General features: G+C 41.0%; 1 protein-coding gene across 1 annotated transcript in view; it reads left to right on the plus strand.

Moving 5' to 3' along the window:
* LOC128704239 (cysteine dioxygenase type 1) overlaps nt 1-26,695 on the plus strand; it is an 84,767-nt gene that overhangs the window by 37,460 nt on the left and 20,612 nt on the right. The window lies entirely within an intron of this gene.

The following is a 26,695-nucleotide window of genomic DNA, read 5'->3' on the forward strand; positions in this document are numbered from 1 at the left end:
AGATGGTTGATTATGTGATAACTAGTCACTTGTGCCACATTTTGGAATCTTTATTGAGGAAAGTTTCGCCAACCAGAGGCTTTATCATTCCAGTACAGAGAACAATGATGGAAGATAACGAGGAGTTTGGCTGGCGAAACATATCCTCAATAAATACTCCAAAGACTCACGAAATCTTAATGACACGATTTCAAACAAACCATACCCCGGCCGGGATTGAACCCGCGGTCAGAGAGTCTCAAAACTCCAGCCCGTCGCGTTAGCCACTAGACCAGCTAGCCACAATAAGATTCGTCCAACTAGGTATATTTCTAGAGTTCGTCACGGCCACGCTAGCTGGAGATTCGTCTGTAAAAACTTGCATTTGTGGTCACAGTGGTGCCTGTGCTAACCTTCCTATGGTGTAGAAATATACCTAGTTGGACGAAACTTATCGTGGCTAGCTGGTCTAGTTGCTAACGCGACGGTCTGGAGTTTTGAGACTCTGAACGCGGGTTCAATCCCGGCCGGGGTATGGTTTAAATACTCCAAATGTTGCACGTGTCTCATTTTTCAACTAGTCGGTTTTCTCAATCATTTACATGACAAGGGATAATAAACCGTGATTGTAGGACTGACTTAGAAGACCAGTACTAAAACATCCACCAATATGTTCTAAGATACTCGACATATATCAAATATTACAAGAGTAACACACATGCACAATTAAATAAGACGTGACCTCAACATGGCAGACGAGCCTCGCTTCTCTGATGTTCCAATATTATGTTGATCAAAACGAAAATAAAATGAAAGTTAAACTGTGGGAAGGAATTTTTTTTTGTCTATCTCATAATTCTGTGCAAATCTGTAAACTTGAGTTTCTTAAGTAAGGTAGCTTGATGTATAACTTAAGAAGCTTAAAAGTTATGGGATGTGATTAAAGTTTGTTGTTCAAAAAAAAATTTGAATACTATAATAGTTAACTAGGGTACCAATTTTGTAAGAAATAATACAATAACTGTCAAAAGTGAAGTAAGTAAGAATGCTAATGACACTAAAATAGGCCGTCAAATAATTTCTGAAGAGGACACTTGTCAGCTACAGTAAGACCTGGACGGTTGTTGTGGTGGACGTGACACGGGTAGTTTAGTGGGAAAAATGTTAGGTTCTAATATTAGGAAAAAGAAAATAGCTATGTCACTTATTAGATAAATAATATAGGTCTTAGTTAAAGTGAATGCGAAAAAGATTTTGGAATTCTGGTTAGCAGATATTTAAAGCAAAGACAACAATGTATACATGTTCGCAATAAAAGTAATTAAATTTTTAACTTTATATCAAGAATCATAGACAATAGAAATCCTTAGGTTATAGTACTTTAAATTTATATATCTCGTAAGGACACATTTATTCCTGTTTTCCATTTCAATCATATCTTCACAAACTGTGTTTCCAGAGAGTAAGTCCACTACCTCATCTTATCTGCCTATTAAAGGAAACATGGAATCAACTTTATCCTTTTATGTCCCCTCAAGGAAGGTTCCTTGATGTTGGTGAGGGGCTCTTGATTTAGGGAATTGGATCTGTGCTCCAGTTCCCCGAATTAAGCCTGAATGCCTTCCACATCCCCCCCCCAGGCGCTGTATAATCCTCCGGGTTTAGCGCTTCCCCCTTGATTATAATAATAATAATATCCTTTTATGTATATTTTCCAGCTCATTTGCGTCTCTTCTGTAATTCGGAGACCAGACCTCAGCAGCATAATTTAAATATGAGGCCTTTCCACAAATAAGTTAACCTCAGAACGCCTATACATTCCACATGCTAGGATAAAAAGATATTCTATTAGGTTATTTGGAACATTTATGCCCTGAGTCACCCTCACATCTCTACTACCAGCCAAAACGAAATTATTTTCACATTCTCCTGAACTAAGATGTACATTATTTAACTTATAATTATTATAATAATAATCTATTCCTAGGACTGGAACTTTGTACTTGTTTGTCTACATAACTATAAATTTAAAATGATTTTTATGCTGCTTAGATTTTTCAGAAACTAACACTCGTAAAAGCGTTAATGGAGATGATTATTTTGAGGACGCAGTGCACTGATATTATACCTGTCATACATATATATATATATATATATATATATATATATATATATATATATATATATATATATATATATATATATAATATATGTGTGTGTGTGTGTGTGTGTGTGTGTGCTCACCTAATTGCAGGGGTCGAGACTCAGCTCCTGGCCCCGTGTGTGTGTGTGTGTGTGTGTGTGTGTGTGTGTGCGTGCGTGTTAGTGTGTACTCGCCTATTTGTGGTTGCAGGGGTCGGGTCATAGCTCCTGGCCCCGCCTCTTCACTGATTGCTACAAGGCCGTCTCACTCTCTGCTCCATGAGCTTTATCAAACCTCATCTTAAAACTATGTATGGTTCCTGTCTCCACTACGTCACTTTCTAGGCTACCACTTGCTGGCAACTCTATGACTGAAGAAATACTTCCTAATATCCCTTTGACTCATAGGAGTCTTCAACTTCCAGTTGTGACCCCTTGTTTCTGTGTCCCATCTCTGGAACATCCTGTCTTTGTCCACCTTGTCTATTCCTCGCAGTATTTTACATGACGTTATCATGTCTCCCCTGACCCTCCTGTCCTCCAATGTTGTCAGGCCGATTTCCCTTAACCTTTCATTCATTCTTTTGATTAAGACCCGTGTCAGGAAACACTTGTCCCGTTATCCTGATTCCTGATGAATAATGCAACAGCAACATAGGTTACAAGGGTTTTCTCAGGAAATAGCCTGAAGTGGTGACGGCAGCCACACCTGAGATTCCATCACGGGTTTTTAACGGAGTCCTGACAGGTTAGTTTTTGTCATTTTAAAGTCACTTGCCAGTGGGCTGAAACCTCACAATAAACAGAACTAACAATTCAGTGGAGTGATCGAGTCTCGAGCCTATTTCAGGCGGTCCGAAGATGAACGCTGCGATCAGTGCCGGATTTACTTATGGGCTTGGTAGGCTGAAGCCTAGGGCCTCAAAATCTAGGAGGCCTCCGGCCAAGGTGTTTAATATTTATGACACTCTCATCTGCGTTTCTTACACATACTGTTATAACGCACAGCAGTCTCTGAACAACTCTTCAGTATGTTAAACCATACCCCGGCTGGGATTGAACCCGCCGTCAGAGAGTCTCAAAACTCCAGCCCGTCGCGTTAGCCACTAGACCAGCTAGCCACAATAAGATTCATCCAACTAGGTGTATTTCTACACCATAGGAAGGTGTAGAAATATATCTAGTTGGATGAATCTTATTGTGGCTAGCTGGTCTAGTGTCTAACGCGACGGGCTGGAGTTTTGAGACTCTCTGACCGCGGGTTCAATCCCACCCGGAGTATGGTTTGTTTGCAATCGTGTCATTACGATTTCGTGAGTCATGCTTCAGTATGTTCCTTGCACTCCATTTCATAATAATATACTGTTATGAGCTAATTACTCGACACTAGCCTTGATTTCTGTTTTTTGTCCTTCCAGGAAAGCAGTGAGATTGATAAGTTGACTGAGGTCTTCAGTCATTTGTACTCTGATGTTAATTAGAAGGTTGATACCAGGCTTCAAGCCTGGTATCAACCTTCTCATTAACATCATAAATGGAATTTCTGTTTATGCTGCATTTTTGGACCAGTGTGCTAGATCATTTTCACAAAGTCAGCAAAGTCATTCAGAAATCAGAACTGTTACCGAGCACTTGTGCATGTTTGTACAGTTCACTTCAGTATTTTTTAAGCAAAATTAGAGAAGATTTTGACGAACTTGATCAACAAGCAAAAGCCACCTTGCCAAATGTTAACTACACAATTGTCAGAAGAGACAAAAAGTAAGGAAACAGCAAGGATATGAGGGAAGTGAACCTGATGCCTTAGATGAACTCTCTTGAAGAGATAAGTTTAGGATAAAATCCTTTATTTCTATACTAGATGCACTTGAAGCCAATTTAAGAAGAGCTACTGTATACACTGTACAGTGATGTTGCACAAATGTTTTCCTTTCTTGCTTATCTGACAGCATCTAAGGAAGAACTGCTGAGATCGAGAAGCACCTAGCAACGCCTTTGCTGCTGGGTCTAGCCCCGGTTCTTTCTTTTCACTACAACGCTTCCTCTCCCCCACTGTTCAACTATCCCCACTTCTCACTCGTGGGTCCTTACCTGAGAGTTAGTCTAGTCTAGTGATCAAAATTCCAGGATCAAACCCTTACTAAATATGTTCTAGTGTTGGCACCCGTGTGTCTCAACTTCTTGCCGGTACCCAGTACAAAAATTTTACCTGGAGTTGTCGAGTTGGCCTCACGCTGTGGGAGTAGACTGCTGGGGAAGGGTTAGGTTAGTGACTTGCGAGTGTGTTCACAAGATCACTATATATATCTTTGACTAGTTCGTAAACAACTGGTCCTGTCTATCCAGTTTTTTTTTTTCTGGCCATGTATTTTCTTAATACCCTCGCTAGTGGTGGTGATTAATGAGTAATAAGCAGCTCAGCTGAGATCTGTCCTTTCCAGGACAGCTGTTACGCGACCTTGCTCCCTAGGAGGCCAGTGCTCTGCTGATTTTTTTTTTTTTGTGATATATTGCTTATTTTTGGGGGGTTTTGTGTTTAAGATAACTGCTAACTTTGATGAGTCGAACACTGTTGACATTGAAAAGTACGACACTGTTGAGGTTGTTGATAAGTTGCTAATAAGGTTAATTAGTAGGTCACTGCCGAAGATGTTATCTTTGAACCCGGGAAATTTTTTTAATAGAACAAAATTAGGTACATTTGCAGTGTGTGACTACCTACCTGAGATGGGAGATTTTAGTAGGGTAATGATAACTTCCAGGATTTAGTAACTACGACAACTATAAAGGATTCCTGCCAACAGAACTGAAGTTACTACTACATGGAAATTAACATACCTCAAGATAGCGTATCCTAGGCAATTTATTGCTGAGCTTGGGGGAGCAGAGCGATCAGTGAGGCGTTCCACATTCGCATGTATGTTGTTAGAAGCCACCATAGTGCCAATGACTACCACCCAACGAGGCACCATACTGATAAAGACCAGCATCAGGGTGGTTTAACCTGACTAGTATCAAACCAGCTGATGATATGAGATGGCAATACTTGAACATTTCTCTTCGATAAGTGGTAGACCAAAGGATTCAGTTAAAAGAGGATGTATTAAAGAAAAGGCGACGATGTTTCGGTCTGACTTTGACAGAAACATCGTCGTAAGCTTCTCTCTATGTGCGGGTTATCTGTGAAGGACGTAGTAAGGGGTGTTAATGTTGCAGTTTAAAAACTGTAGTGTAAAGCACCCTTCTGGCAAGACAGTGATGGAGTGAATGATGGTGAAAGTTTTTCTTTTTCGGGCCACCCTGCCTTGGTGGGAATCGGCCAGTGTGATAATAAAAAATAATAATAATATATTTATATATATATATATATATATATATATATATATATATATATATATATATATATATATATATATCGTGCCGAATAGGCGGAACTTGCGATCTTGGCTTAAATAGCAACGCTCATCTTGCCATATAGGACAAGCGAAAATTTGTGTATGCAATAATTTCGCCAAAATCATTCTGAACCTAACGAAAGAAATATATTTCACTGTGTTTGTTTAGTATTAAATTATTGTAAACAAATCTAAAATATATTTAGTTGGGTTAGGCTAAAATAAACTTTTCTTATAATAAGGTTAGGTAAGTTTTCTAAGTTACTTTTGGAGCAAAATTAAAATTTTTTACATTAACATTAATGAAAAAAATATATCTTTAAACGTATAAGAGAAACTTTTAGAAAGGACTTAATTTTAAATGAGTTCTTGCTAATTGACCAGTTTTACATATTCGGCACGACATATATATATATATATATATATATATATATATATATATATATGCGATGAGCAAATTATGTAAGATAGTTTCATCAGACAAGTGAAGAACTCTGGTGCGTAGACGAAATATTTTGACAGAAAATTTGCCTAAGTATTGCACATGGCTTACTCAACCTGTTCTATTCCTGTTGCTAGCTTTTAGGGCTGGCACATGAACAAGCTGAAAGACTGCCAGGTGGTTATTTGATGCACCATCTGCAGGTGGAGCTGACCCTGACCCCATGTTGGTGGGTCGGGGCAGAGCCTCAGGTGGTGCGGGGCCCATGTGATGGGCCTCATGTATGGAGATCAATCAAACTGTGCACTTTAAAAAATGCATGCGAGTTAATAGGCCAAACGGATGTAAGCTGAATTTTAATATAAAATTGCATATATGTAGGCCTACACGTAACAAACAAAATTTGTATATCACCTCTGAAAAGTACACAGTCACAGTACCATTTGCTGAAAAAAAACCATACCACGGGCGGGATTTGAACCCACGGTCAGAGAGTCTCAAAACTCCAGACCGTCGGGATTTGACCGCGGGTTCAAATCCCGCCCGTGGTATGGTTTGTTTGCAATCGTGTCATTACGATTTCGTGAACCATTTGCTGTAGTCACTCTGAAATGATTTATTAAAAAGATTTATTTTTGTTCAGAAAAAAAAAACAGAATTTAAGTGCACTGTTGGAAACTTCTAAAAATCACTTAACATTCATACCTGGAGTCTACCTGGAGGATATTCCGGGGATCAACGCCCCCGCGGCCCGGTCCACGACCAGGCCTCCCGGTGGATCAGGACCTGATCAACCAGGCTCTTACCGCTAGCCGCATGTAGTCCAACGTATGAGCCACAGCCCGGCTGATCCGGCACTGACTTTAGGTATTTGTCCAACTCCCTCTTGAAGGCAACCATAAACTATAAACCAGTCATATTATTATTACCTTTTATTAGGAGAAAGTTATTTTTCTTGATTTTTTCTCTGAAAAGTCTTTTAGAATTTTGTCAAACTTTAAACTCCAGTAATTTCAGATTCAATGGACATAATCACCAAACTGTTCCAACGTTCTTGTTGAATTATGATTTCAAGTTTTGATCAGTTTCAGCTTGGAAAAACTCCTTTTTCAAGATGCCCCGGGTTTTTTTTTTTTCATGTTGTTGTGTGTACTTGACTAGCCGAGCGTAGATTAAACTTTAGCGTGGGGCTCCCTTAGACGTGGGGCCCTCGTAGGGGCGGGGCCCAATTGGGAGCAATCGGTCCAATCGGCTTAAGGCCATCCCTGGGTCGGGGTTGTGATGACAGGAGGACTAATAGAACTTAAACAGGAGCTCTCAACACCGAGGCTGTCTTTGAGTTGACCTCTTAGGTTTGTTCATCCGTCTAAAGCTAAAGCTCCCGCTTCACACACGGAGGGCCCGGGTTCGATTCCCGGCGGGTGGAAACATTCCGACACGTTTCCTTACACCTGTTGTCCTGTTCACCTAGCAGCAAATAGGTACCTGGGTGTTAGTCGACAGGTGTGGGTCGCATCCTGGGGGACAAGATTAAGGACCCCAATGGAAATAAGTTAGACAGTCCTCGATGACGCACTGACTTTCTTGGGTTATCCTGGGTGGCTAACCCTCCGGGGTTAAAAATCCGAACGAAATCTTATCTTATCTTATCCATAATCTCTCTCTCTCTCTCTCTCTCTCTCTCTCTCTCTCTCTCTCTCTCTCTCTCATACACACTTAGACTTGACTGTCGTCGAGAGATGGTGCAGGCACTGGTGAGCCAGCTGTTGCCATGGTGATAGGAAGGTAGGTGGGAGTAGGAAGATGGGTGAGAGGAACGAAGGCAGAGAGAGAGATGCTCTCCACGATTCACGTTACATAAAATATAAAAACATCACAGCACAGGTGAACAAACTCACAAAAGGCAAATAACTGCCAATAATTTGAGGGAAATGGATACCAGCGGTTCGAGTCCCAGTCCAGTATTCCATTCATTAATTGACATCGTTCATCACGACTTGTCTTGACTATCTGCCTTCGAGAGGTATGAGAACAGATGTACCACGAAAACGTTTAGTGCTGAGGGATGAGACAGTAGGACCAGACTTGGAGAAGTTGATACAGCGATGTCATAATTGTGCTGGCTGTATAATCATCCTATTGTACATTCTCTGAATGAGCGGTTACAGCCTTGGGCTATCTATGTGCACCAATCACGGTTTGAGTCCCGGTCCAGTATTCTATTCATTCGCTGACATTCATTCAGTGCGACTTATCTTGGGTATATATATATATATATATATATATATATATATATATATATATATATATATATATATATATATATATATATATATATATATACACACACACACGTCTTGCTACTTCTACTTACACTTAGGTCACACTACACATACATGTACAAGCAAATATATACACACCCCTCTGGGTTTTCTTCTATTTTCTTACTAGTTCTTGTTCTTGTTTATTTCCTCTTACCTTCATGGGGAAGTGGAACAGAATTCTTCCTCCGTAAGCCATGTGTGTTGTAGGAGGCAACTAAAATGCCGGGAGCAAGGAGCTAGTAACCTCTTCTCCTGTATATATTACTAAATGTAAAAGGAGAAACTTTCGTTTTTCCTTTTGGGCCACCCCGCCTCAGTGGGATACGGCCGGTGTGTTGAAAGATATATATTTATATGTATTTATATGTATATATATATATATATATATATATATATATATATATATATATATACTTGTATATATATACATGTATATATATACATATATATATATATGTATATATATATATATATATGTATATATATAATGTATATATATATATATATATGTATATATATAATGTATATATATATATATATATATATAATATGCAAAACAACCACTGTGAAAGAGTAGTGAAATTCCAAGTGCTTTCATGACTGTTCACATTGTCGCTATTCTCAGGTTTGCCAGGCGCCCATATGCCGCAGCAGTTATCTAGTTGATGTGTGCCTCAGGAGATGTGCTCGGCATTATACTCACCCCAAGATTCTTTTCGTTCAGTGAGGTTTGCAGTCTTTGGCCGCTTAGCCTATACTCTGTCTGTGGTCTTCTTTGCCCTTCCCCCGATCTTCATGACTTTGCATTTGGCGGGGTTAAATTCGAGGAGCAAGTTGCTGGACCAAGCTCCTAGCTTGTGCAGGTCTCTTTGACGTCCTGCCTGATCCTTATCCAGTTTAATTCTCCGCATTAACTTCACATCATGCAAACAGGGGACTCTTCTCAGTCTATCCTTTCCATCAAGTCATTTACATATACCACAAACAGTACTGGTCCTAGGACTGACCCCTGTGGAACCCCGCTCGTCACAGGGGCCCACTGTGATACCTCATCACGTACCTTGACTCGTTGTTGCCTCCTTGTCAGGTATTCTATGGACCATTGCAGTGCCCTTCCTGTAATACGTGCCTGATCCTCTAGCTTTTGCACTAATATCTTGTGAGGAACTGTCGAAGGCCTTCTTGTAGTCCAAGAAAATACAATCTACCCACCCCTCTCTCTCGTGTCTTACTTCCCTTACCTTGTCATAAAACTCTAGTAGGTCTGTGACACAGGATTTGTCTTCCCTGAATCCGTGCTGGTTTTCGTTCATAAACTTGTTCCGTTCTAGGTGTTCCACCACTCTCCTCTTGATAATCTTCTCCATGACTTCAGCACGTCTCAGTGTATGTATTCCGAAAGGTCTTCTCCCAGTGTATATACACTGAAAAGTGTACCTCCTAGTGTACACAAAAGGTGTATCAAGTGTATATACACCGAAAGGTATGTATCTGCCAGTGTATATACACTGAAAGGTGTGTATTTCTCAATGCATTATACTCTTGAGAGTTGAATCTCTTGATTAAAACATCCTTGACTTGTGGTGGACAGGTTAAATGACCCTCGTGTTGTGATAGGCTGTGAATAAATGACCCTAGTGTAGTGATAGGCTGTGAATAAATGACCCTAGTGTAGTGATAGGCTGTGAATAAATGACCCTCGTGTAGTGATAGGCTGTGAATAAATGACCCTAGTGTAGTGATAGGCTGTGAATAAATGGTTTACAAAACCTTCAAGTTGATAGATGATAAATGTTGCCAAGTGTCTCATTTATCAATCGATAGGGTTTCAACTATACAAACCAATAAGAATAAATATAACTGAACGTTAATTTTTTTTTTCGCATGAGCCAGTAGGCCTATTGCCGTATTCCATTCATACTTAAGTTCTGATATATGCATAATTTGTATTATATTCATGAGAAAGAAACCCCATCCCCACTCACACTAGTCTATTAAAAATGATAGATTTACTTCGAGGAAATACCTTGTTTATGATAGTCGTAATGTAATACTGATAACACATTTCAAGTGCATTTTGTGTATTATAGAATATGACACGCAGTGATGATAATGAATGTAAACATTGTTAGATGATTATTGGGGTTTGAAGCCTATCAGCTTCACGAGGTTCATTAAGGCTGTTTATCACCTGTCAAGAATACTTAAATATCTAAAGTGAGGATTAAAGTGAACTCTCGGTGTATATACACCGAGAAATATACTGTATACCTCACACTGTATATACACCGAGAAATATACTGTATACCTCACACTGTATATACACCGAGAAATATACTGTATACCTCACACTGTATATACACCGAGAAATATACTGTATACCTCACACTGTATATACACCGAGAAATATACTGTATACCTCACACTGTATATACACCGAGAAATTATACCTCACAATGTATATATGATTGAGTGCTGACGCAGTCAAGATAAAACTTAACTCTTGAGATGAAGCTTCTTATCTGTAATTAGAGCTTAACATAAGAGTCAAGATTATCAAACACAGCATCACTGTATGACCCATATGGAGTTATTATTATCATTATTATTATTATGTAAATAATGATAATTCTGAGATAACGGATAACGAATATCATTGTACCCAACCGTAAGGGTGAAAGTTGCCGTGTATACATATAACCCGTTCTATTTTTTTATTATTATCACACTGGCCGATTCCCACCACGGCAGGGTGGCCCGAAAAAGAAAAACTTTCACCATCATTCACTCCATCACTGTCTTGCCAGAAGGGTGCTTTACACTACAGTTTTTAAACTGCAACATTAACACCCCTCCTTCAGAGTGCAGGCACTGTACTTCCCATCTCCAGGACTCAAGTCCGGCCTGCCGGTTTCCCTGAATCCCTTCATAAATGTTACTTTGCTCACACTCCAACAGCACGTCAAGTATTAAAAACCATTTGTCTCCATTTACTCCTATCAAACACGCTCACGCATGCCTGCTGGAAGTCCAAGCCCCTCGCACACAAAACCTCCTTTACCCCCTCCCTCCAACCTTTCCCGTTCTGTATGTAATAAAACAAATACTTGTATGTTGTTTAATATGGCATATGTATGTTTGCATGCATGTATACTGTGCTAAACAACCACGGGGAGAGTTGAATAATAGCTCTAGGCCTTCCGTGTTGCAATCAACAGATCATCAGGAACTTACCAATACGTCCCTCTTAACGAATTTGCTGAGATTTCTTACTCATTTCTGCAACTTTGCAAGGTCCTGATGATGCGTTGATTGCAATACGAAAGGCCTAGAGCTATTATTTTACTCCCCTCCCGTGGCTATTTGTTTTGGATATGATTGTTATATATATATATACATACAGGACAATAACATGGGGAGGAAAATCTTTAGCTGTAGATCTTTCAGACTCTCGTGCGTCGTCAGGAGCTGGCAGTGTTGCAAGACAACAACAGATATGAGGAGAAATTCTCTCAGCCGTAGGGAGGCTACGGCTCAGAGGGCTCCCCGACTCCTTGTATCCAACAATCCCGGTAATTTCACTAATCCTCTTCAGGAAGCCACTTTCCATTCATTACATCCAGCATGTTTCCCTTCATTTCTGATAATCACCTCACATTCCCTATTGCGCTTACCATTCTTCTTATCCAAGTGAAATTTTAATTTCTCATTACACAAATAACCCGCACATAGGAGACAGAAATTTACGATAACGTTTCGGTCCAACTTGAACCTTTGACAAAGTCACATTAATGTAAAGAGTGAGGGAGCTAGTATATATAGGCGAGGGGGACAAGGACGGGACCAAGAGCAATATCAAGAGAGTATAAGTAAGACCCCTGTGGGGGTGAGCGGGGAAGTGGGGATAGTGGAAGAATATGCTGGCGAGAGGAAAAGTTATTTGTGAAAGGGATAGTACCAGGGAGGCTTAACCCAGTTGCTAAAACGATAGTGACTACGATAGTGACTACAGGTGAATATCGACTACACCGATATGCACCTGTGTAAGGAACCTACGAGAAAACCCAGGGTGAGGTATGGGGATATGGGAGGGAGGGGATTTTAAAAGGTACGTCTTTTAAGGTCCACCGGGACCAAGACAGGCAGAAAAAAAGTAGTGGACTAAAACGTCGTCGTAAGCTTCTCTCTCCTACGTGCGGGTTTTTTGTGTATTGCTCCAGTTACGGTATTGTGCCGTTTTGTTCTTAATTTCTCATTCCCCTGCCTAAGAACCAGAACCTCATCCTTGGGAATTAGAAGAACATCCTATGCAACTCTTAACTCTGCTGCAACATTCCTGGAAGATTATTGCACATGCAGTTGTTTCTTGTGTTCAAACACTTCGCTTAAAATTATAAGACAGGAAGAGGTAACTCCACTTTTTTAAATTAAGAGTCTTTCACCTGTATCGTTCTTGCCTTCCCTGGATAAAGTATTAGAACGGTATCGTGACACAGCATGAGAGACAGTAACATTGTGGTAGTGTGTCTAGGAGAGGTGTTGGGGGTACGTTGGTAGTATGTTGGTAGTATATTGGTAGTATGTTGGTAGTATGTAGGTAGTATATTGGTAGTATGCTGGTAGTATATTGGTAGTATGTTGGTAGTATGTTGGAGTTTTAGTTACCAGTTTGTTATAGGCACATGTCGATTAGACACTTGGCCTGTTGTGTATGTGTTTGTGTGTGTGTGTGTGTGTGTGTGTGTGTGTGTGTGTGTGTGTGTGTGTGTGTGTGTGTGTGTGTGTGTGTGTGTGTGTGTGTGTGTACTCACCCATTTGTACTCACCTATTTGTGGTTGCAGGGGTCGATTCACAGCTCCTGGCCCCGCCTCTTCGCTGATTGCTACTAGGTCCTCTCTCTCCCTGCCCCATGAGCTCTATCATACCTCGCCTTAAAACTATGTATGGTTCCCGCCTTCACTACATCACTTTCTAGGCTATTCCACGGCCTGACTACTCTATGACTGAAGAAATACTTCCTAACATCCCTTTGATTCATCTGAGTCTTCAACTTCCAATTGTGATCTCTTGTGTCTGTGTCCCTTCTCTGGAACATCCCGTCTTTGTCCACCTTGTCTATTCCGCGCAGTATTTTATATGTCGTTATCATGTCTTCCCTGACCCTCCTGTCCTCCAGTGTCGTCAGGCCGATTTCCCTCAACCTTTCTTCGTAGGACAATCTCCGTAGCTCTGGGACTAGTCTTGTTGCAAACCTTTGCACTTTCTCTAATTTCTTGACGTGCTTGACTAGGTGTGGATTCCAAACTGGTGCTGCATACTCCAGTATGGGCCTGACGTAAATGGTATACAGAGTCTTAAACGAATCCTTACTGAGGTATCGGAACGCTATCCGTAGGTTTGCCAGGCGCCCGTATGCTGCAGCAGTAATCTGATTGATGTGCGCCTCAGGAGATATGCTCGGTGTTATACTCACCCCCAGATCTTTTTCCTTGAGTGAGGTTTGCAGTCTTTGGCCATCTAAACTATATTGTGTCTGCGGTCTTCTTTGCCCTTCCCCAATCTTCATGACTTTGCATTTGGCAGGGTTAAATTCAAGGAGCCAGTTGCTGGACCAGGCTTGTAGCCTGTCCAGGTCTCTTTGTAGTCCTGCCTGATCCTCATCCGATTTGATTCTTCTCATTAACTTCGCATCATCTGCAAACAGGGACACTGCTGAGTCTATCCCTTCCGTTATGTCGTTCACATATACCAAGAACAGCACAGGTCCTAGGACTGACCCCTGTGGAACCCCGCTTGTCACAGGCGCCCACTCTGATACCTCGTCGCGTACCATGACTCGTTGTTGCCTCCCTGTCAGGTATTCTCTGATCCATTGCAGTGCCTTTCCTGTTATGTGTGCCTGATCCTCTAGCTTTTGCAGTAACCTCTTGTGAGGAACTGTGTCGAAGGCCTTCTTGCAGTCCAAAAATATGCAGTCGATCCACCCCTCTCTCTCTTGTCTTACTTCTGTCACCTTGTCATAAAACTCTATTAGGTTTGTGACACAGGATTTTCCTTCCCTGAAACCATGCTGGTTGTCAATTATACACTTGTTTCTTTCCAGGTGCCCCACCACTCTCCTCCTGATGATCTTCTCCATGACCTTGCATACTATACACGTTAGTGATACAGGTCTGTAGTTTAGTGCCTCATGTCTGTCTCCCTTTTTAAAAATTGGGACTACATTTGCCATTTTCCATACCTCAGGGAGTTGCCCAGTTTCAAATGATGTGATGAAGATCTTTGTTAATGGCTCACACAATATCTCTGCTCCCTCTTTAAGGACCCATGGAGAGATGTTTGTCTGGTCCCACCGCCTTTGAGGTGTCAAATTCGCATAGCAGCGTCTTCACCTCCTCCTTGGTTATATGTACCTCATCCAGCACTTGTTGGTGTGCCCCCCTGTTCTGATTTCCAAGAGTCCTACTGGTTTCCACTGTAAATACCTCTTTAAATCTTGTGTTGAGCTCCTGACATACCTCTTGGTCGTTTCTTGTGAATTCCCCATCACCCTTCCTCAGTCTGATTACCTGGTCCTTGACTGTTGTTTTCCTCCTGATGTGGCTGTACAACAGCTTCGGGTCAGTCTTTACTTTTGATGCTATGTCATTTTCATATTGTCTCTGAGCCTCCCTTCTTATCTGTGCATATTCGTTTCTGGCTCTTCGGCTGATTTCTTTATTTTCCTGAGTTCTCTGTCTTCTGTACCTTTTCCATTCTCTAGTACACCTAGTTTTTGCCTCCCTACACCTTTGGGTGAACCAAGGACTCGTGTGTGTGTGTGTGTGTGTGTGTGTGTACTCACCTAGTTGTACTCACCTAGTTGAGGTTGCGGGGGTCGAGTCCGAGCTCCTGGCCCCTCCTCTTCACTAATCGCTACTAGGTCACTCTCCCTGAGCCGTGAGCTTTATCATACCTCTGCTTAAAGCTATGTATGGATCCTGCCTCCACTACATCGCTTCCCAAACTATTCCACTTACTGACTACTCTGTGGCTGAAGAAATACTTCCTAACATCCCTGTGATTCATCTGTGTCTTCAGCTTCCAACTGTGTCCCCTTGTTACTGTGTCCAATCTCTGTGTGTGTGTGTGTGTGTGTGTGTGTGTGTGTGTGTATTGTTGTGTGTGTGTACTCACCTGTTTGTGGTTACAGGGATCGATTCATAGCTCCTGGCCCTCGCCTCTTCGCTGTGTGTATGTGTGTGTTGGCAGTGTGTTCGGGTGTGTTGGGGTATGTTGGCAGTGTGTTGATGCTGTGTTGGTAATATCATGGCAGTGGTTTAAGGGGTGTGTTAGGGGGTGTGTCTTCAGCGTCACTAAAGAGAGTGATGAAGCATGTTGATGTTGGCAACCCACACTAGTTCTGGTCTTCTATTCGACCCCTCATTCCCACCCTCTCCCCTCTCTCCCTCTGCCCTTCCTTCCCCTCACAGATACGCCCACACCCTCCATGACCTCTCTGACACCATCCTCTTCTTGGCTTAATCCTTTTTTCTTTATATATATATATATATATATATATATATATATATATATATATATATATATATATATATATATATATATATATATATATATATGAAGACAAGCCACGGGGGATGGAAATCTTTCACACATCTCCGTGCATCACCAGGAGCTATGTACGGTTATCCTAGGTTCTCTACACATATGCTGCTATGTATGATAATTCTATGTAACTGTATTTGTGTATACCTGAATAAACTTACTTACTAAGAGTAGCAGAGTAGCAATGGGTGGAATGAGAGGAAGTTTTCTCAGAGTAATGTAGCGTAGTGATGCATCTGAACGCTTTTGACTTCCGTCAGATGTCAGTATTTGGGGTTCCCGTTAAGCTGGGCAACGGGCTTTGGCGAGACTTCTCTTCATGATGTCGTTGACCTCATTATGTCCAACATACTTCCCTTCTGATGTGTGACACACAAGACCATGAAGTCCGAATTGATCAGCCGAACCCTGCCACGAATACACCTATATTCGGTGAGGATGGGGGCGGCTAGGCGGAGAGCAACACCAATCCGAATGACCTGTGGGTCGAATCGAGTGCCCAGGGAGGAACTGGAAACAGCTAAAAGGAAATCTGAATGCGGTCCTTTCACCGCTAGGAGACGAGCTTCGTCCTTTCCCGAAGCGTTGTTGAGCATTGTGTTGGCAATTTTTTCCATGATAGGTTTATCCCAGTGGGACTGTTTGTGCTCTTTGGGAGGAGATGGTCTACTGGAGGAGTCTGTAAGAGTGTCCCACCGCACGACCGCTTCAGTGAACCTGGGGTCTTGAGCTCCTACCGTACCTCTCAAGCATTCAGGGGCAATCTCCTTGACTAGTCCACCGGAAGACAAACACAAGGACAGAAATGCAGGTAAAGCCACCTGCGTTACCTTGCGTACTCTTATACCTCCCAGTCGCACTGGGAGAGTGCCTGATCCTATTGCTGATATATATATATATATATATATATATATATATATATATATATATATATATATATATATATATATATATATATATATATATATATATATATGTGTGTGTGTGTGTGTGTACTCACCTATTTGTGGCTGCAGGGGTCAGGTCATAGCTCCTGGCCCCACCTCTTCACTGATTGCTACTAGGTCCTCTCTCTCCCTGCTCCATGAGCTTTATCGAACCTCCTCTTAAAACTATGTATGGTTCCTGCCTCCACTACGTCACTTTCTAGGCTATTCCACTTCCTGGCAACTGAAGAAATACTTCCTAACATCCCTTTGACTCATGGGAGTCTTCAACTTCCAATTGTGACCCCTTGTTTCTGTGTCCCATCTCTGGAACATGCTGTCTTTATCTACCTCGTCAATTGCTCGCAGTATTTTATGTCATTATCATGTCTTGCCTGACCCTCCTGTCCTCCAGTGTCGTCAGGCCGATTTCCCTTAACCTTTCTTCGAAGGACTATCCTCTTAGCTCTGGGACTAGTCTTGTTGCAAATCTTTGAACTTTCTCTCATTTCTTGACGTGCTTGACCAGGTGTGGATTCCAAACTGGTGCTGCATACTCCAGTATGGGCCTGACGTACACGGTGTACAGAGTCTTGAACGATTCCTTATGAGGTATCTGAACGCTATTCTCAGGTTTGCCAGACGCCCGTATGCTGCAGCAATTATCTGGTTGATGTGCCCCTCGAGAGATGTGCTCGGTATTATACTCACCCAAGATCTTTTTCCTTGAGTGAGGTTTGCAGTCTTTGGCCGCCTATAGACTATGTCTGCGGTCTTCTTTGCCCTTCCCCGATCTTCATGACTTTGCATTTGGCAGGGTTAAATTCAAGGAGCCAGTTGCTGGGCCAGGCTTATAGCCTGTCCAGGTCTCTTTGCAGTCCTGCCTGATCCTCATCCGATTTAATTCTTCTCATTAACTTCACATCATCTGCAAACAGGGACACTTCTGAGTCTATCCCTTCCGTTATGTCATTCACATATACCAAAAATAGCACAGGTCCAAGGACTGACTCCTGTGGAACCCCGCTCGTCACAGGCGCCCACTGTGTGTGTGCGTAACAATTCACAAATTAAGCCAAGATCGCAAGTTCTGCCTATTCGGCACGACATATATACATTATATAAATATATATATATATATATATATATATATATATATATATATATATATATATATATATATATATACATTATCTCTCAGTCCACAGTACTTATTAAATAGCAACGCTCATCTTGCCATATAGGACAAGCGAAAATTTGTTTATGCAATAATTTCTCCAAAATCATTCTGAACCTAACGAAAAAATATATTTCACTGTTTGTTTAGAATTAAATTATTGTAAACAAATCTAAAATATATTTAATTGGGTTAGGCTAAAATAAATTGCTCTTGTTATAATAAGGTTAGGTAAGTTTTCTAAGATTCTTTTGGTGCAAAATGAAAATTTTTTACATTAACATTAATGAAAAAATATATCTTTAAACGTATAAGAGAAAATTTCAGAAAGGACTTAATTTCAAATGAGTTCTTGCTAATTGACCAATTTTACATATTCGGCACGACATATATACATATATATCTGGATTGGGGACCCCTCATCCTCAGATAAGACAATAAACGTACCTCGGGGAAAACTCAAGGTTCTTCCCGGAGCTGTTTGGATATTTACAGAAAACACAAACATGAATACAATGGTAAAATGTATTAAAGATCATGAATTTCCTCCATATATATATATATATATATATATATATATATATATATATATATATATATATATATATATATATATATGTGTGTGTGTGTGTGTGTGTGTGTGTGTGTGGAAGGCTGGCACCTTGCTATAACTTCATCTCAGTAGGGTCGGAGACCCTTGGAGCACGAGGCAAATGTGTGCTCTAAAATTCTTTAAAGAGTTGGGTGAAAAAACTCATCACAGAAACCAAGGACCACAGAGCAGCCAGCTTCCTCTTTTAGAGACTCAGTGTTGCAATCCAGAGAGGAAATGCTTGCAGCATTCTGGCTACGCTGTTGACGGCCGGGAAGCTGGATGAAATATGTGGGATGTAGACTGTGTTTACCTTTTAATTTCCTTCATTTACATTCTCTCCCAAATTCGTCTACAAACTTTTCATATTATTATATGAACAACAGATGAATATTGATTACAATTATTCACAAATTGTTCTTTCAACAGACTGTATATCATCAAACTTCCTGGGTGACTGGGATTTCGTCACATTGTGAACGTTTATCAACATTTTCTGTGTCACTGATGCCACCAAACCTTTGCCGTGGTTCCTTGGACTTAGTTTGGGTTTGAATTTAGACCTAGGACTGGGCCTATTGCCCTATTTCATTTCTTTAATAACAGTTCCTAATAAGTAAGACACATGTGCTACAGTTAGATATATTTATTTCGAAACGTTTCGCCTAAACAGTAGGCTTCTTGAGTCGAGTAAAGAAGAGTTAGCAGAAGCAGTAGAGATGTGAAGACAATAGCAGTTCCTGTAAGAACGGGCTAATTTCCGTTATAGTGAAATTTTCCTTAAGATATTGAACCTCTTCACCAACCAATCCATGGTTGAAGACTGCAATTTCAAGTCTAATTACGACTAATTTGCTAGTCTGTTGTATCTAGACTGATAGCTACTAAGAGCACCAAATATACTCTCTAACATTACTCTAAATTGCTTTAGATTTTGGTAATTTATGTCTAGGTGACTTTACTTCTATTAATAATTTAGTTATCAATTTTTATTGGTTAACATCACCACATGTGTTCTTTAACAGTTTCCTCCCTTTTTTATAGTTGTCTGGAACTGATGAAAATCCCTGACTAGAATAGAGGCGTGTCCTCTCAATTGTCTATTATTCTAAGGTAATTTAGCTTAGCAAAATTATCTAGACCAACCGAGTGCACTGATGCCCTAAATCCAGACCAAAATTCTTCCCACTCACTTAATGTGTCTAAAACAAAACAAACTTACCTATTCCAATCTAGGAAATGGTGGTGTACAACTTCCAGCAGATCTCTGAGCTGACACCTTCAACACCTTACCGCATATACAGCTGCTTACTAATTCTATCTACGATACATGATGACAGTCATATAAAATACTTTCTACCGTTTATGCATCCATACCACTAACAAGAATCTATTATTCTCTTGCAACTTCTGGCTGGTATTGCAAAACTCATGCACAATTTCTGTAACAGACTCCATACGTTATAAAAGACCGCTCAAATGAAACATACCACCGGTCTTACACTTAGTTGAATAATAAGACACATTGCAACACTTTGGTATCCTTATTCTGAAAGATTTCGGAAATATTATGTCAACTGAGCACTTTCATGAAGACTGGGGAAGTAAACACCTCAGAAATTACTGTACCTCTTAACTTCTATCTAGGCTAAGAGACTGAACAGACCTCAGTCCCTTCTTCAACTGTCTCCAGTATATTAATCACCTGTTTTCCAGTGAAGAAGTCTGCTGAGCAAGCGAAACATTTTGGAAATGTAGATCCCAGTATTATTCGTGTATCTTATTCATCTACTTGTCAGTACCTGGGTGTCATTAATATAATGATAGTAAGGTTTTGAAAAACACTTAAGCAAACACTAGGACATATTTATTAGAAGACGTTTCGGTCCTGGGACCTGATCACTTCTAACATACAGAGGTTGAAAGACAGTATATATAGGCGGAGAGTGAGGTGTGAGTGACGCATGGTGAGTGAGGTGTGAGTGACGCATGGTGACCTGAAGAATGCCATATTAGGATGAGGACGGGTAGACGATGAGATCATGTGACTCCTGTGTTGCTGGGTAGGTGCTGCTTTGCCTGGTTGAGTATCATGTATGCTAATGTTTCAGAAATTTTGTGATTTCCGGTGTTACGTTCTAGTGTGTCGGTGACGGCAATTAGCGAGGCTTCTAGACACCGTCGGTGTCTTAGGTCTTGTTCGGTGAGAACGAGTTGTGCCTCATCCCAGTTCATCAAATGCTCCGTGGAGTCTTTGGAGGACACCGGCCTACCTTAAGCCGTCTCTGTTACTGGCATTTCGATGCTCGTTCAGACGGACCGCAAAATCTCTTCCTGTTTCGCCTACATATTTCTTGGGACAGAATCCACAGGGGATGGTGCAGACGCCTGCTGTGGAAGTTAGAGGTGTGGGGCTGCGTTTCGTAGTGAGGTCTTTGGTAGATGATGTGTTTATGGTGGAAATATTTATGTTACTCTTAGCATGATATTCATGCACTTACTCTATAGAGACCTGTGTAGTGTGTCTATTCGGAGACCAGAAATCTTTTTTCTTAATTCGGGAGCTACCTGCAGCTAGCCTAGACACTGGCGCATTGGTATGATAGTGTTAGAGCTGCCTTGCCGTGGCTTCCAACCTCCCTCACTCCTTGAGTCGTTTAAAAAAAATTAACTACGACTTTCTTCGAACAATGCCGTAGGATGACTCTCTTCGTGGCTTTCCGGGCCACCTAGTAACATAATAAATATCACATCAAACGATGCAACGGTCGAGTTTCCATCCAACTTAAAAAAGGAACAAACAGTATCTCCACACAGTAGGGTCGTAGGATTATATTAATACGCGAGAACAATCCTTTTCTTAAGTAATATTAAAAATACCACTGACATATATTTTGCCTCATATCCCTTCAGTGCAAGATTTATCTTATCAACCACGGCGATATAATTGTATACTACCATTACTCTTCACAGGGGGTGAGGGGACCTTGATCCCAGCATCATTTAAGGGGGCTAAGGGACTCTGATGCTGGTGAAGGGCTTTACAACCAACGACCCTTCAAGGAAAGGTGCCATGATGCTGTCTAAGGGCTCTTTTTCCAAGAACCCTTTAAGTGGGAAAGGGAGACCTTGATGCCGGTGAAGGGTTTTACATCAAAGGACATCAAGGTAAGGGCGCCTTGATGTTATTGAAGGGCTCTTAATGCGAAAAACTGCAGGAATTCCTGCCTTCCCTTTATCGAACCTTATTATCTTGCAGGCCCTCTATGACCTTAACGGATTTAGCGCTTCCCCATGAATAAAATTATGATATACCATAAATAAATCGTACATAGACCTGACTTACGAAAAAAAAAATGATCAGCATAAAACGCGGTAAATTACAATATTTCAATAGATAATTTCAAGGGCAGAGACTTGCATGTTATCTTGTCGTGATGCCTTTATCTCGAAAAAACCTTCAAGCAGTTATAACGAGAAGTGCGCTTGGTTGCTGCCGAGGAGATAACTACATGAAGTTGGTTGGTTAACTGAGTTTAATGGCTACTGTCTACACAAGGGTCATTAAGGCAACATGTAACTTCCACCACGAGTCAAGAATACTGTAGTCCCTAAAATAGGAATTACGGTTTACACTGTAGTTACGCTGTCCTTCTTGACGTTGTCCTCGGTACACCTGGTTACATCCAGTTGTTTTGGGGTCATTTAGAATGCAAGTCATGATTCATAAGATTTCGTTCACAAGTTGTGCTCCCTTTTTAATTTATTGCCGGGTAACCAAGCAGATGATCGTTGTTAATTTCATAACCGGAGGAAAACCGAAGCTCTAATTTTATTTTTTTTTTAGTTTACCATAAGTGTGTACGTCAAACTATTTCGAAGAACGGTAGAAATAATAAAGTGTGTGTACGCGCCGTTGTACTCGCAAACATGCCCATGAGAATGACTTGTATAGTATGAGCTGGTAATCCTGCAGCAGTGTTCTAACGCGACGGTCTGGAGTTTTGAGACTCTCTGATCGCAGGTTCTATCCCCACCCGTGGTATGGTTTGTGTTCCTATATTCTTATGTTCTTATTTTATTCCCTTACCCGTAAGTCATTGCTTATAAAGTTTTGAGGACTAAAGCATTCCAATAATTATTTTGTCAACGACGTGATGGACTGATTGAGTTTTGAAACAGCCGACTACACGAGGGTCATTAGTGCTGCATGTCATTTGCAGATCACCAGAAAATGATGATGAGTAAGACACATGTGCAATGACTGAGTATCTATTGCTGAAACGTTTCGCCTACACTGTAGGCTTCTTCAGTCAAATACGTAGGAGAATATATTGTAGGCCGTCTCGTTGCCACAGCGGCGATCAGAAACATTGGCACGTAAGTTGATAGCTTGCTTCTGCCAAACCTGCTTAACTTGGACATCTCTGAAGGCAGTGAAACAGCGGTAGATGCATCAAGGGCTTACATCAGGAACTTACCTGATTATAAGGTTGTAGGTAACAGAGAGTTCGATAATGTTATTAATCTAATGAAGACAAGTGGCTTTTAGAACCGTTGAGGAGCGTTTTCCTGTTTTTTCCCCATTTGTTTCACCTGGTTACAGTATGAAATCACCTCATCATCCCTGAGTAGCTTTAAATATATGTTGGACGAATATATGAGTGGGTGTGGTTGGATATGAGTTAGACCTGCCTAGCATGGGCCAATGTTAGTTCATTCGTGTGTTCTCGAGGGGTAAGTTAGCAAGGTCCCACTCGCCACATTCCTTTTCTGCATAATGGAGAAAGAACTCACAGTCTAACTGAACAACCAACTAACATCAAGTACTTGGATGATGGCCCTCTGACCGACATGAAAAAATCCTTGGTAGCAGATCTTCGAGAGGCAAAATGACGGAGAGAAACCGTGGAACTCATCCTAAACACCGGTCAAAAGTGAAATCATCTACATCATGATTCACGAAATCGTAATGACACGATTGAAAACAAATCATACCACGGGCGGGACTTGAACTCGCGGTTAGAGAGAGACGGATCTGAGGGGACTTGAGCTAGAGTTTGTCACGGCCACACTGGCGGAAGATTCGTCTGTAAAAACTTGCATTTGTGGTCACAGTGGTGCCTATGCTAACCTTCCTATGGTGTATAAATATACCTAGTTGGATGAATGTTATTGTAACCAGCTGGCCCAGTGGCTAGAGCATCGGTCTGGAGTTTTACGACTCTAACCGCGAGTTCAAGTCCCGCAAGTGGTATGGTTTCCTCGTCTGTTGCCGATATGATGCTTTCCAGGGCATAGTTCTAGCTGCTCAGTCAAATTATGTTCCAAAATCTGAAAGATAGAGAGATGCCCTCTGAATAGGATGTATGTCAGAGACAATTTAAATTGAAATCATAGGGAGTGATCAAATTTGACAAAAAGAGTCAGGTGACTTTCTTGATACGATCCAGGATTGTTTTTTAAAACAGTTTGTGATACTAGGGGAAATAACCTCCTTGACTTGGTTCTTGCCAGTAGGGAAACACTAATTAATAATCTTGAGGTTAATGATGAGCTTGGAGAAAGTGATCACAAATCACTCAGTTTTAATATATCATGGAATTCCCCTAATAACGGCAATCAAGTCTCCGTCCCTGACTTTCGCTTGGCTGATTTCATAGGACTGAAAAATTACTTAGGTGGGCTGAACTGGAATGACCTGACTAAGGGTCAGGTAGGTGGTGATGGTTGCCGATATGATGCTTTCCAGGGCATAGTTCTAGCTGCTCAGTCAAATTATGTTCCAAATAGGGAAATCAGATCAAACAAAAATGATCCTAAGTGGATGAACAATAGATTAAATTATCTGATTGGTCAAAAGAGAGGCATATATAGGCAAATCAAAAGAGGAGAGGGGCAATTAAGAAATCGATATATTCAGTTAAAGAGAGAAATATAAAAGGGAATTAGAAAAGCAAAAAGAGATTATGAGGTTAAAGTTGCAAGAGAATCAAAGACTAACCCAAAAGGATTCTTTCAGGTATACAGAAGTAAGATCAGGGACAAGATAGGCCCACTCAAAAGTTCCTCGGGTCAGCTCACTGACAGTGATAAGGAAATGTGTAGAATTTTTAACACATACTTCCTCTCAGTTTTTACACAGGAGGATACCAGCGATATTCCAGTAATGATAAATTATGTAGAACAGGACGATAATAAACTGTGCACGATTAGGGTCACAAGTGACATGGTCCTTAGGCAAATAGATAAATTAAAACCTAACAAATCCCCAGGCCCTGATGAACTGTATGCAAGGGTTCTAAAGGAATGTAAAGAGGAGCTTAGCACGCCTTTGGCTAATCTTTTCAACATATCACTACAAACTGGCATGGTGCCAGACAAGTGGAAAATGGCAAATGTGATACCTATTTTCAAAATAGGTGACAGGTCCTTAGCTTCGAACTATAGACCAATAAGCCTAACCTCCATAGTGGGAAAATTTATGGAATCAATAATTGCCGAGGCAGTTCGTAGCCACCTTGAAAAGCATAAATTAATCAACGAATCTCAGCATGGTTTTACAAAGGGGCGTTCCTGCCTTACGAATTTATTAGCTTTTTTCACTAAGGTATTTGAGGAGGTAGATCATGGTAATGAATATGATATTGTGTATATGGACTTCAGTAAGGCTTTTGACAGGGTCCCACATCAGAGACTATTGAGGAAAATTAAAGCACATGGAATAGGAGGAGAAATTTTTTCCTGGATAGAGGCATGGTTGACAAATAGGCAGCAGAGAGTTTGCATAAATGGGGAGAAATCAGAGTGGGGAAGCGTTACGAGCGGTGTTCCACAGGGGTCAGTGTTGGGCCCCCTGCTGTTCACAATCTACATAAACGACATAGATGAGGGCATAAAGAGCGACATCGGCAAGTTTGCCGATGACACCAAAATAGGCCGTCGAATTCATTCTGACGAGGACATTCGAGCACTCCAGGAAGATTTGAATAGACTGATGCAGTGGTCGGAGAAGTGGCAGATGCAGTTTAATATAGACAAATGCAAAGTTCTAAATGTTGGACAGGACAATAACCATGCCACATATAAACTAAATAATGTAGATCTTAATATTACGGATTGCGAAAAAGATTTAGGAGTTCTGGTTAGCAGTAATCTGAAACCAAGACAACAGTGCATAAGTGTTCGCAATAAAGCTAACAGAATCCTTGGCTTCATATCAAGAAGCATAAATAATAGGAGTCCTCAGGTTGTTCTTCAACTCTATACATCATTGGTTAGGCCTCATTTAGATTATGCTGCACAGTTTTGGTCACCGTATTACAGGATGGATATAAATTCTCTTGAAAATGTACAAAGGAGGATGACAAAGTTGATCCCATGTATCAGAAACCTTCCCTATGAGGATAGACTAAGGGCCCTGAATCTGCACTCTCTAGAAAGACGTAGAATTAGGGGGGATATGATTGAGGTGTATAAATGGAAGACGGGAATAAATAAAGGGGATGTAAATAGTGTGCTGAAAATATCTAGCCTAGACAGGACTCGCAGCAATGGTTTTAAGTTGGAAAAATTCAAATTCAGGAAGGATATAGGAAAGTACTGGTTTGGTAATAGAGTTGTGGATGAGTGGAACAAACTCCCGAGTACAGTTATAGAGGCCAGAACGTTGTGTAGCTTTAAAAATAGGTTGGATAAATACATGAGTGGATGTGGGTGGGTGTGAGTTAGACCTGATAGCTTGTGCTACCAGGTCGGTTGCCGTGTTCCTCCCTTAAGTCAATGTGACCTGACCTGACTAGGTTGGGTGCATTGGCTTAAGCCGGTAGGAGACTTGGACCTGCCTCGCATGGGCCAGTAGGCCTTCTGCAGTGTTCCTTCGTTCTTATGTTCTTATGTTCTTATGTATCAACCAGCCAAAAATAGGTTAGGTTAAAGGACATGAGAAGAGCTTGCGAGACATTTACTGCCGTAATAACTATTTCATTGGTTGCCCTTTGTTTTCATATACCTAAATAAAAGTATAAGGAACGCCAGTCAACGCTTAACAATAATTCACATGGCGACGCAAACACGGCTAGTGCGTCATAGCGACATAAACACGGCTAGTGCG

The sequence above is a fragment of the Cherax quadricarinatus genome, chromosome 84 (assembly GCF_038502225.1).
Source record: "Cherax quadricarinatus isolate ZL_2023a chromosome 84, ASM3850222v1, whole genome shotgun sequence".
NCBI classification, from domain to species: domain Eukaryota; kingdom Metazoa; phylum Arthropoda; class Malacostraca; order Decapoda; family Parastacidae; genus Cherax; species Cherax quadricarinatus.